This window comes from Anser anser, assembly GCF_964211835.1.
Source record: "Anser anser genome assembly, chromosome: W".
Taxonomy (NCBI): domain Eukaryota; kingdom Metazoa; phylum Chordata; class Aves; order Anseriformes; family Anatidae; genus Anser; species Anser anser.
The window spans coordinates 6,961,322-6,975,000 of NC_139731.1; the positions used below are offsets into that span (position 1 = coordinate 6,961,322).

At 43.1% G+C, this 13,679-nt stretch overlaps 1 long non-coding RNA gene across 1 annotated transcript; it reads right to left on the minus strand.

Moving 5' to 3' along the window:
* Positions 1-1,096: 1,096 nt before the first annotated feature.
* LOC310888713 lies at positions 1,097-12,090 on the minus strand. Its single transcript, XR_014576082.1, has 2 exons — positions 6,791-12,090; positions 1,097-5,955 (listed from the first exon to the last, which is right to left on the minus strand). It is a non-coding gene; the product is annotated as an uncharacterized lncRNA (long non-coding RNA).
* Between the last annotated feature and the right edge of the window lie 1,589 nt (positions 12,091-13,679).

Below are 13,679 nucleotides of genomic sequence, written 5' to 3' on the forward strand. Positions count from 1 at the left end.
CGGTGTTATCTGCTGGTATTAACCATTTTTCTTTGTCTAATTGTGTAACATTTTCTGTAATATTGCATAGATGGAACTTCTCACCAGGGACCGTGCCTACACACCTGCCATTCCCAGTTACTTCCGTTAACGTTATTCCTACATCCCTTCCCCAATGGCATTGTGGGGGATCGGTTTCGTTTGAACGGGTGGTTTCTCCCAGATCCCCAATGGCGTCGTAATATGAGGGCCTTATATCAAGACATAACCAGCAAGGTCTAGGCACGTCTGGATTTGGTTGATTCAACAACTGATAACTAGCATTCATGATTCTCCATATGTTATTCCCGGTCACCCCTTCATTTCTAATCCCGTACTCCGGGTTTACTGATTTATTAGCAACCTCCAGTGGTTTAGGGCTATTAGGAGTTAGCATTCTAAAAGCTTGTGTAGGCTGAATCCTCAAAACACTCCCCGACAGTTCCTGATTTGGTCCCACCCGTTGGGGACTCTTAGTCTCTTCCTTCTTTATATAGATGATGCCTCCCCTATCAGTCCCCCAGCAGTAGTTATCTGCTGAACAACATGGTGATCTTCCCATCTAATCAGGCTCCATTTAAAAGGTTTGTGAGGGTGCGCAGACCCAGGAACAGTGTAAACAATCGTACCCATTACTATGTATCGCAAAAAAAAATGGCTAGGGACCATTTTCCAGAGTTCTTTACCTGGCCACGTAATTCCCCATCGTTTCACTCTCTGCCTCGCTTGTCAGTTCGATTGCAGCGAACTACAAGGTGCAGGTTCTTCTCGGCAGCAGCAGTGTTCTTCAGGGGAGTTTCTCAGGTAACCGCGACCTTTTTCTGATCAAACAGGGTCCCCTTTCCTCCTTTTTTTTTTTATATTTTTTTTTTTATTTTTTTTTACGATACATAGACAGTTAGACCATACTTATCGAGTTCGTTTCAACGTGAGCTTTAAGTCATCAGGGCCTGCGACCGCTTCCCATTCGCTTGTCTGGATCGGTCCTTTCACGCGACTGGCATGCGTTCACCCCTTCTCAGCCGTCCGGATAGCCGTCTCTGTGATAAGTAAAACAACATAGGGGCCTCCCCACCGTGGTGTTAAAGACGTTTCTTTCCATGTCTTAATTAGAACCCTATCTCCAGGTTGTATCCTATGGATTGCTAAATCTAGCCACCAAGCCTTTCGCTTGCAACTCCCTCCGTCGGTTCATAAGCTGTATTAAATAAGGTTTTAATTGGATATCCTGTACCTGGGGGTGATCAGATGGCATCTCTAAATCATAAGGCATACCATACAGCCTTTCAAAAGGTGAGATTCCGACATCGGCTCGGGGCTATGTCCGGATATTCAATAGTGCAAGCGGTAAACATTTCACCCAGGAGGTTTTTGTCTCTATCATAAGCTTTGTTAGTTGCTTTTTAATTTCACCATTCATTCGTTCTACCTTTCCCGAACTCTGAGGATGCCAGGGAGTGTGATATTCCCATTTAATTCCCAGAGCCTTCATCGTGTCTCGGGATACCTTTGACACAAAGTGTGGGCCTCGATCAGAGTCAATTGCTTCTATTACCCCGTATCTGGGTATGATGCTTTCTAATAATATCTTTACCACGGTTTGAGCTGTGGCCCTTGCCGTAGGGAATGCTTCAACAAAGTTTGTGAGGTGGTCTACAATAACTAATAAGTATCTATATCGCCCCGTTTTTGGAAGTTCAGTAAAATCTAATTGAATCTTTGCAAAAGGTCGATGTGCCAATTCTCGTCCTCCTCCCGGGACCCTTTTTCTCATGTGTTGAGCATTTACCCTCCGACAAGTTATGCAATCATTTACGATCTTCTTTGCTATAGTATAAATCCCTATACACATATAATATGTGGCAAATTGATCCACCAACGCCTGAGTACCCCAGTGCGTCTGTTCATGAAATCTCCGTAGCACCCTCATAACTACTGATTTTGGTAACACTTCCCGTCTATCAGGCAGTACCCATTTCCCTTTATCGTTTTTGTTTTTTTTTTTTTGACCCCCCCCCCCCATTTGTGTCATCTTGTCTTCTTCTGTAATAGTGAAACAGAGCAAGGGGAGGGGAATGGGTCCATTCGACCACAGGGAGTTAGTCGGCCCGCACTTGTAGCAGTTTTTATAAGGCGGGCTTTCTTCCTCAGAACAATTGCATTCAATCCCATCAACTCCCCATTCACTCCAGCAATCATAACATGGAAATTCCTTTAAGTCTTTCCCACAGTACTAAGTATTATATTAATCATTATTATATATTATTATATTATTAATTATTATATTAATTACTATATATTAAGTATAAGTATTAAGTATTTCCCACAGTCTGGGCAATCTTCCCTCGTTCTTATAATTCTTATACTCATTAATGCTGCCCTTTTTGCCTCCTGATCCGCTAGATTATTACCCCTAACCTGAGGGGTGAGGCCTTTTTGATGCCCTTTTATATGTACTATGGCAATTTCTTTGGGCTCTCTGATAGCTTGTAAAACCTGGGTAATCAATTCCTGATGTATTAAACCCTTTCCTTGTGAATTGATGAGCCCCCTTTCTTCCCATATTTTACCAAATGTATGTACTACCCCATAAGCATATTTTGAATCTGTATGTATTGTACTGCTTTTATTTTTCAACAATTTTAGGGCCCGCAATATGGCATATAGCTCGCAAGCTTGGGCAGACCAGCTAGGACTCAAAGGTCCAGATTCCACTATCTCAAATGTTTTCCCGTTTACTAACGCGTATCCTGATTTTTGCTTTCCCTCGACTACTCTCGAGGAACCATCCACATATATCTGTTCACCGATGGGTAATTCCACCTCCTCTAGATCAGGTCTCAATTTCGTTTGCTCTTCTATATTTCGGAGGCAATCGTGTCCTAAGGACTCATTTGGTTCCCCATAAAGAAATTGAGCAGGGTTCTGTAGGGAGGTTGTTCCTAATGTTAATTTTGGAGAGGAAATCAAAATTCCTTCATATTTTAATAATCTGGCGTCAGTGATCCATTTCTCTGCCTTCTGTTGCAGTACCCCGCATATATTGTGTAGAGATATTACTTTGATTTCCCCCCAAAAGTGATCTTCTGTGCTTCTTCCACTAACAAGGCAGCAGCTACCACTACCTGCAAACAGCTTGGCCAACCCTGGCTAACCAGATCCAATAATTTAGACAAATAGGCCACAGTTTTTTTTTTTTTTTACTCCCTGCCCATTCTTGGGCCAGCACTCCGTATGCCGTGCCTGCTGCGCTGTTCACAAAAAACCAAAACAAAACAAAACAGCCTCCTTAAATCTGGTAAGCTTAACACTGGGGGGGGCGTACTAGTTCCTCCTTTAACTTGTTCAGTCGTTCCTCATCTTCTTTTATCCATTTGAGTAATCCATCCTTATTCAGTTTGTTATATAAAAATTTAACCTTTCCACTATAATCTTCTATCCATTGTCTACAGTATCCGGTCAACCCTAACAGTTGCCGTACCTGCTTTTTAGTTCGCGGGGACGCTAAAGCCAATATTCCACTGATTCTGCCTGGGTCTAACTTCTTAGTCCCCTTACTTAACTGGTGACCCAGGTACTTTATCTCTTGCTCCACAATTTGTAATTTTGCCCCTCCTTTTTCTTTTAAAGGGTACAGAGGGTACAGATTAACTCGATTCTCTGAGCCAATCCAAAGGCTCGCATATTCGCTCTCCTCTAAACAAAAAGGTTCCTTTGCATTTACATAAATGTTTAAGGCTTGGCAAACCCAGTCTTCAAACGACCCAAATATGGGCCAATAATTTGCCTACCTCCCCAAACTTCAACACAATAATGAATCATTTTTACTTTATCCTTTCCCCGCCTAAAAGGGGAATCACTCCAATTCTTAATCATTAACCCCAGTGGACTATCTGGGGGAATAGGGGGCAACCTAGCACTAGGCATTACCCCACCCATGGGACCAGAAGGCTTACTCTTCTTCTGTCCCATCTTCCGGAGTGCCTTCACACACACACACAGCCGCTTCCCCCTGGTCGTGGCCCAGTCCCTCGCGGGATGTGGGAACCGCACTACTGAGGGGTCCGCACTCACTTCGTCCGCAATTGGACATCTCACACAGACGCACTCCGGGATCACCAACCCCAACCGAATGGATCACCGGCCTATACTTACCCACCCCGTGGGTCTTCGTTCGGTCTTCGTGCACAAAGATTGCTTGGGGTTACCGGTTTTATTTGCTTGTGCCTAATTTTGGGTTCGTCGGTGTTATAAATGACTGAGTCCCAAATAGGATTACAATCAAAGTTTACAATTTATTAAATGAATAGAGGCAAGCAAACAGCGCTGGGTGCGCCGGGAGTCTCTGCTCCACCAGGACGCACACCTGTTACGTAAGGCGGCTGGTTTTTATGCTCCTAGGCTAATACATATTCATTACTACTTCTAGAAGAGGCAGGGTTATTATAATTGGTTTCCCGAATCCGAAGTCCTCCCAGGTGCACCTGCTTATCAGTCTCTGTTGGTTTCTCAGGGGCCGCTCGGACAGGGAGGCTCGTATTCTTCCTCCTTATCTAGTGGTCTCTTGGCCGGCTGTGAGAAGTTACTGCACGTCTGTGCAAAGTCAGCAGTTTTTCTCTGAAGAAATCCCTTTGTTCTCTTCTCGCCTAAACCCAGGCCTCAATGTTAACCCTTCACACCCCTTAGTGGCACGAATTGCTGGACTATTCCTTACAATTCCTCCCTTTTTTTTTTTTCAATATCATCAATTCGTGTCTCTTCTTCAACTTTTGTTAGTAGCAGTTGGATTTCATCAGTCAGTTCTCGGGGTGTCCATTTCTTAAGCATCATTATCGACACATCACCTTTTCTCTCCCAAAGTCATCACAAATTGGGTGCTATTTATTATCTGCCGTATCAACGACGTAAAGCAAGGTATCATACAAGGTATAAACAATAATGTCATTACACCACATAAAAATAAAAATAGCATTCTTTTAACCCATGGTCCACCGGGCAACCATGGAAAGAAATCCCAATCCATACCCTTCCAAGTTTGTACTGGGACGTGGGCTAGCTTTTTAATTTCTTTTGTTATCTGCTTAACCACTTTTCCATTATCATCAATTTGTAAACAACAATTAGAATCGTTCAGTTTTCCACACACTCCCCCTTCTTCTGCTAGTAAATAGTCTAAGACCATTCTACGTTGAAAGATAGCATTCCTCATCTGAGTGGATTGATCAGCCAGAAGATCCAAGGTCGTCGCTGTTTGATTGGTTACAACTTCGAGGATAGCTTGCGACCTAATTGTTCAGTTCAAATTATAAATAGGTTCTCGGGCTCCTGATACCAACTCATTCGGGTTCCAGGTAGCTGGCCCATAATGCTGTATGATTCTTTCAGGAGGCCATTCATCCTTTCCCCATTTTTGGGCACTATCCCCGGATAAGGAAGTATCAATAGATCGTTTTACTCTGTTCAGGTCATCATATAATCTTATTCCTAAATGATTTCCTTGTGTTTGTGACAATAAAAAGAACAAGGGTCTTATGTACCCCACATAGCATATTCCCGACCAGTTTCCGGGTAGCCTCTTGTAAGCATGTTTGCCACACACCCAATAATGTCTCTTTAGGGCCCACGTCCCGTTTGGAAAATGACCATCCCATCCATCTTTACCCTTTGGGGCGTGATAATACAGAGTGTCCTTGTTACCGAGTGGTCCTGTTACAATGTCTGCCCCGTTTGTACTCATATATGCACGCTTCCAAGCTCCCACGTTGGGTTTCCACTTACAGTCACAATTCAGTTCTCTTTGGCGACCTGTCATATTATAAGCCTTTTTCGCCGTCCAATCTTGAGAGTGTGGGAAGCGCCTTCAATCATGGGGTTGGGCCCGCTTTCAAAGCTTGTGTTACCATTCAGCCCTTCAGGGTGATCCAGCTCCTGGAAAAACTAATCACAATTTTATTATGGGTTTAAAAGGTTCTCATGTTATTTTTCTCAGGACAAACTGATCTTGGTGTGGGAGAAGTCCGGTCGAGGCACTCTCACTCGGCGGTCAATACCCATAGGGGTTGCCTCCCTCGGTAGACCATACACGCCGCAGTGGAGGGTCCTACCCCGGTCTTGCCTTCTCCCTTTCCTCCCTTCAGCCTTGTCCTATTTATCCAGTGCCCTTAATTCATGCAGAACCTCATTGCTGGGATATCAGTTCCTCTTTAGTCTCAGTTTCAGTTCCCCAGGAGTGGACTCAACCCTCCAGGCTTCGGTAGTTATTGGTCCTTTTATTCTGGATGCGTGGGTCCAACCCCTTTCTGCTGTTCTCACAGCTGTTTCAGTAGTAAGTAAAACAAGGTACGGTCCCTCCCATCGGGGGTTCAATGATTCTTCTCTCCAGGTTTTTATTAAGACCTTGTCTCCTGGTTGTATTTTATGAATAGCAAATCCTAAAGGTGGTGTCTGAGTCATCATCCCAATTTCTCTTATCTCCTGTAATCTCCTTCCAATGGTAATTATGTATTTCTGGATACTATGATCCTCAACTACATTGTTCCCTAGGGGCATCCCTTGAGAATAAGGCATACCATATAACATTTCATATGATGATAACCAGTCTCACTGTGTGGTTTAGTTCTTATGTTTAAAAGTGCCAATGGTAAGCATTTCGTCCAGGGCAGCTGTGTCTCGATCATTAACTTAGCCAATTGTTGTTTTATTGTTTGATTCATCCTTTCTACTTTCCCTGAGCTTTGTGGGTGCCAGGGAGTGTGGTATTCCCACTGAATACCTTTCAAGGGGTACATCCTTCAAATCTTTGTGGCTGGCGTATGTTCGATTATTTCCACACAATTGTGTTCCAACGGTCCTTCTTCTAGAACGGTTCCTAGAAATACTGCTGGATATAACAGGTTAGTCGTTTTCAAGGTTATGTCATCTTGTTCAGTTAGGATTGCCTGATATTTCATCATCCAGCTGGGTGATAACCAGTGCCCCCCCCCACTTTGTTCCAAAACGGTTGTTACCATATGTGGTCCAAAAACTTCAATATGTTTTCCCATTTGAAGGCAAATAATTTTCTACTATCTTTATCAAGAGGTATGCAAAAGAAGGCATCCTTTAAATCTATCACGGTAAACCATTTATATTTCCCTTTCACAGATGTTAACAATGTGTAAGGATTAGCTACTACCGGGTGAATATCCTTTGTTATTTCATTTATTGCTCTAAGATCTTGTACAAATCTATACTCGCCATTCGGCTTCTTTACTGGAAAAATTGGAGTATTGTATTCCGATTTACATTCTTCCAGAATCTGATATTTGAGAAATTTGTCAATAATTTTCACCATTCCCGTGCCTAGCTTCTATCTTAAGTGGATATTGTTTGATTCAAACAGGTTTGGCTCCTTCCTTTAATTCCACCTTTACCAGTTGTGCCAGTTTCGACTTCCCTGGTACATCTGTTTTCCGTACTGTTGCTATAACTGCATTTTCTACTTCTCTTGGAATATTAACAAAGGGTTTATCTTTGATCATTAGGATTTGGCCTACTTTGGACTCAGGTACCTTCATTATTAATTCTCCATCCTCAAAGGTTATTGTTGCATCTAATTTGGCTAATAGATCCCGTCCCAAGAGTGGCATCGAGCATTCTGGTACATACTAAAATTCATGGGTTAGTTCCTTACCCCCAAAACGCAAATCAAGGGGTTGTAAGAATGACCATTCCTCCTCTTTCCCTGTGGCTCCAATTATTGTAGTTGTCTTAGTTCCTAATCGTCCTTTTAAACTATTTAACACTGAATATGTTGCTCCTATTACATTTACAGCCTAATTAACACAGAGAAAGAAGCTCCCATAACCAACAAAAAATTCAAGCCTCTGTCTTCGTTTCCTAGCTTTATTTCAACTAGTGGACCTGCTAGGGTAGATGCCCCAGGTCCCCATCATTCCTGACTGTTGTAAGTTTGTCCTGCAGCCTAAGACAATTTCTTTCTGATATCAGGGGCTGATTGCCCTGGAAAGAGGCTAGCCAGTTGCCTCTCTCTCTCTTTTTTTTTTTTTTTTTAAGCCAGGTCCATTTTTTTTTTTCATTGCATTTCAAAGTTGGTCCAGAAATTCAAAAATTCCATAAATTCCATAGGGGTTTCTTTTGGACCTTGTTGGAACAGATTCTCAACTCCCAATAGCCAATTTAACCAGATTTTAGTATTTACATAATTTCCGGGGTGATTAGGGTCTCAGTGAGGGGGTCGGTCAGGGGAATGCAATCGTTGAAAGTTCCCTGAGCGGTCCCATTGGCAATCTGAGCTCACACAGGAACTCAGGTTGTTTCAAGAGTTAGCTGCTTTTCTGTTTCCATGACAACTCTCTCGGACCCATCACGGTCCCCCTGCCCCAGAGGGTTCACACCCGCGATTTAGAGATCTCAGCCTCGGGTTGAGACGGAACTATTAACATTCCTACATCCTCCTTCCCTGCTCATTCAACTTCAAACAGCTCTGTTAAATACTACATGCCACACAACCTTTAACACCTTCAACAATCCTTTTAACACTTCCTTTATCTTTCTCCAGCCCGTACTTTTCTAATGCCAACACCAAAGGCTCAGTCAGGGGCCAACTTAATTCCAAACCTTTTCCCTCCAAGATGCTGAAACAACATATCACTATACAACATTTCATCCTATTTTCCTTCTCTCCTCAAAAACATTAATTGCAAGACACTGTTATAGTCGATTGATCCATAAAGTGGCCATTTAGTTTATATAGTGGCCACCATTGATTGCAATACTTAGTGGAAGTCCTCTTGCTTTCTGTGCCCCCATTTCTAACAATATCATTCCAATGTGCCAATATGCACCCAAGGAGGCTTTTTTTTTTTTTTTAGGACGCCTTTTTTTTTGGATTTTCCCCTTTTCCTTGATTTCCCATTCCCTTTTATTTATTTATATTAGTTACTGTCCCTTGTTTCAATTTCCACGCAAACCTTTTTATTGCAGGTTTTTACTATCTTTTCCTAATCTTCTTCCCAAATGTCCCAATTCTCTGGGATTAAACTCTTCTTTCCACATACAAACTTTACTATTTCAGATTATTAATGAGCCCCATTCCAATCATAAATCCGCAGGACTTCGGAAAAACACCTGAAGCACTCAGCCTTCTGTCTTCTAGACAAACAATAACACCTTTTCCACAAAATTTACATTTCAATAAGACCGAATTTCAAGCCAAATGCTAATTTTTCTCATGCACTTTGTTAGTAAGCCTACACAAAACAAGGAATCACTCCTGTGTATCCGTCAAGATGGGGGTTTAAAAAGGTATTGAGGCCTAAATAAATCCGCTCTCCCCCTTCTTACCGAATTCCCAGGGCTCAGGCCCGAACCACCAAAGAAGTTACTCTCCGTTCTACCACTTTGATAATCAGTCAGCCCCCCTCCCCCGATACTTGGGAAACTGACCGAACACCACCGCGAATATACCCAAACTTCTAAACTGTTACTTAGATAATGCTCCCACCTTCCTCCTTGACACAGTCAAAACATTTAAGAACAAAACAGGATTACAAGATGCACCACCGGGGGTGGATTGTTAGGATATAGAGGTGGTAGGTTATCCAATGACTCCCATTCATCATCTTTTTCTTTTTCCTTTTTTTTTTATTTTTTATTTTTTTGTTCTCTTCTTCGTCAAACTTCTCGTCTGCTTTTAGTGTAAATATTGAGGCTGGAAAAGGACGTGAGATCCTGATCCATAATCCTGCATAATCACTTTCCTCCTGGCTAAAAGGTTCCTTTGAATTAACATGTATATTTAAGGCCTGGCAAACCCAGTCTTCAAAGGATCCGAAAACGGGCCAAAAGACATGTGGTCCAAGGCTCCTTTGGCCATTCTGTCATACAATACTGAACCATTTTTAATTTACTTTTTCCCTTTTCTGGGGCCCCTATCGTTCCAATTTCTAATCATTATCCCTAATGGACTTTCTGGTGGTATGTCTGGTAATTTGCTCCCTTTTCTCTGGTCCCGGGTCTTCAATTTTGTCTGACCCATCTAGGAATTTTACTGTGGCAATTCCTACAGCCCTTGGTTGCCTTAGTGAGAGTGTCTTGCAGGGGGTTTAGGACCTATCACCCACCCACGAATCCTATAGGAATCGCTTCGGTCCTTCACCGGCCAAGTCCCTCGCGGGAGATTGGAACCGCGGTTAGAAGACCTCCACAATCGCTTCGGAACTACGTTCCGTCTCAGTCACACTCTCACACACACAGGCAACCGAATCCCACCCAACCGAACGGTATACGCCTTAAATACTTACGACTCCGTCGTCTTCATTCGGATCTTCGCGCGCAGAATTACGGGCAAAATATAGTGCTGCAGCCGGCAAAGGGAGCTCATAAAAAAATCTAAATCTTTGCTTGCCCTTATTCAGGTTCAAGATGGCATTAGCCCCGACCTGACTCGAACAGGAGCCACCAAATGGTGGGGGCGCCCCTCCTAGATCAAGTCAGAATTCAGGAACCAAGACCATCCCGGACGAGCCCCCAATTGTTATAAATGACTGAGTCCCAAATAGGATTACAATCAAAGTTTACAATTTATTAAATGAATAGAGGCAAGCAAACAGCGCTGGGTGCGCCGGGAGTCTCTGCTCCACCAGGACGCACACCTGTTACGTAAGGCGGCTGGTTTTTATGCTCCTAGGCTAATACATATTCATTACTACTTCTAGAAGAGGCAGGGTTATTATAATTGGTTTCCCGAATCCGAAGTCCTCCCAGGTGCACCTGCTTATCAGTCTCTGTTGGTTTCTCGGGGGCCGCTCGGACAGGGAGGCTCGTATTCTTCCTCCTTATCTAGTGGTCTCTTGGCCGGCTGTGAGAAGTTACTGCACGTCTGTGCAAAGTCAGCAGTTTTTCTCTGAAGAAATCCCTTTGTTCTCTTCTCGCCTAAACCAAGGCCTCAATGTTAACCCTTCACACCCCTTAGTGGCACGAATTGCTGGACTATTCCTTACATCGGTGAAGGGCTCGAGCAGGATTTCCCGTTCCCGGGGCCGCCAGAATCGGCAGGGCGCCTCCCCTAGAGGGATTCCCAGTCAATCTGCCTTCATCCGAGTCACGGCACCAAATTTGTTATAAGTGAGACCATACAAATTTCTTGGTCTATCAGAAATATTTTATTAATTCAGTAAGCAGGCACAAGCAAAACAGCGCTGGGCGGCTGGGGAGTCTCCGCTCCACCACAGCACGCAACTTTCCCTTTTCAGTGTCGCCGTTTTATAGCATCCAAGTTTCGGCTTGTCGGGACTTGTTGAACCTTCTGAAGCTGCGCAGTTCGTTGTTGGGGGTCGTTGTTTTTCTTTCAATGATCATGCGTTGTGCTCGTGTTCAAGGGGGAGGGTAGTGAAGCGGGAAACAGTATTTCACAGAGTCTTTGTTTTACCAAGGATGTTTATCCAACACCCCCTCCCCACTATCTACTTGCTTAGTCTTCCCCCTTAACAAGGTCGTAAATTGCAAAACCTTATCTTCTCAGCAGATCCTCTGAATTCCTTTTAAAGACAATGAACAAACACCCGCTAATTTATCACAGTGGCCACTATATAAACTAAATGGCCACTTTATGGATCAATCGACTATAACAGTGTCTTGCAATTAATGTTGTTTTTGAGGAGAGAAGGAAAATAGGATGAAATGTTGTATACTGATACTTTGTTTCAGCATCTTGGAGGGAAAAGGGTATGGAATTAAGTTGGCCCCTGACTGAGCCTTTGGTGTTGGCATTAGAAAAGTACAGGCTGGAGAAAGATAAAGGAAGTGTTAAAAGGGTTGTTGAAGGTGTTAAAGGTTGTGTGGCATGTAGTATTTGACAGAGCTGTTTGAAGTTGAATGAGCAGGGAAAGAGGATGTAGGAATGCTAATAGTTCCGCCTCAACCCGAGGCTGAGATCTCTAAATCACGGGTGTGAGCCCTCCGGGGCAGAGGGACCGTGATGGGTCCGGGAGAGTTGTCGTGGAAACAGAAAAGCAGCTAACTCTTAAAACAACCTGAGTTCCTGTGTGAGCTCAGATTGCCAATGGGACCGCTCAGGGAACTTTCAACGATTGCATTCCCCTAACCGACCCCCCCCCCACTGAGACCCTAATCACCCTGGAAATATCAAAATCTGGTTAAACTGGGAATTGAGAATCTGTCCCAACAAGGTCCAAAAGAAACTCCTATGGAATTTTTGAATTTTTGGACCAACTTTGAAATGCAACGAAGAGAAAAAAACTAAAATAAACAGACAAAAATTTGGACCTGGCTTCAGAAAACAAACAGAGGCAATTGGCTAGCCTCTTTCTAGGGCAATCGGCCCCTGATATCAGAAAGAAATTGTCTTAGGCTGCAGGATAAACTTACAACAGTCAGGAATGACGGGGACCTGGGGCATCTACCCTAGCAGGTCCACCAGTTGAAATAAAGCTAGGAAACAAAGAGAGAGGCTTGAATTTTTGTTGGTTACGGGAGCTTCTTTCTCTGTGTTAATTAGTCTTTACATGTAATAGGAGCAACTGGCCAACAGGAAAAGGCGGGTTTTTTTTTGCAATGCTTGAAATTTAAATTGGGAAAAATGATTGGAATTACAAACTGAGAAAAACAGTCAAGTTTGGTTCATGGTACTAGATTTAAAGGGTGCCTTTTTCTGCCTGCCCGTGGCAACTGAAAGCCAGAAACTCTTTGCCTTTGAATGGGAAAAATCCTAATAGAGGATGGAAAACTCAGCTTACTTGGACAGTGTTACCACAGGGGTTCAAGAATAGCCCCACCATATTCGGGAAACAACTAGCCTGTGATCTTGAAGCTTGAAAGTCCCCTTCGGGAAAATGGGACACTGTTGCAATATGAAGAAGAAAAGGAATGTGTATAATGGACTATTAGTTTACTAATTTTTTTTCGGCACTAATACTGTGAACCCAGCCTCTTTCCTCAGTAACAGAGCTTCCAGATTACCCATTCATGATTGCATCAAGACCATGGAAACTGTATACTCCAGCTAACCAGACCTAAAGGATACATCCCTAGAAGATGCGGAAGATTGGTATACAGATGGCAGCAGCTTCGTCCGCCACGGACATCGCCTCACAGGATATGCGGTAACAAACATCAGCCCAAAAGGTGGATATCATCACCATGATAAGAGCTTTTGAGCTGGCAAACATTTGGACAGATTTGAAATATGCCTTTGGTGTGGTGCATGCACACAGGGCAATTTGGAAGGAGAGAGAGGACTTATCTTCCTCAATTAAACATGCAGAAGAGATACTGAAATTACTCCAAGCAGTATACCTGCCTACTAAAGTTGACATTAAAGGACATCAACTAGGGGATACTGATATTGAAGAGGGAAATAGATTGGCTGATGCAGGAGCTAAAGGAGTGGCAGAACAGGCCCCTGAGAGTCAAATTTTGGCACTAGTACCAAGAACAGAAAATCAGGCATTAACAAAAGCTTCAGAAAATTAAGTATAATATTCTAAGATGTAAATGGAAAATGTTACCTGCAGGTTTAATGTAAATAAATGATGGGAGAATTGTGATATCATATTAAATTGAACGGTAATTGGAGAACATAATAAAGCATGCTGGGGAGCTGAAGTAGTATAAGAGTTTTTAAATAGAAAATGGATAGG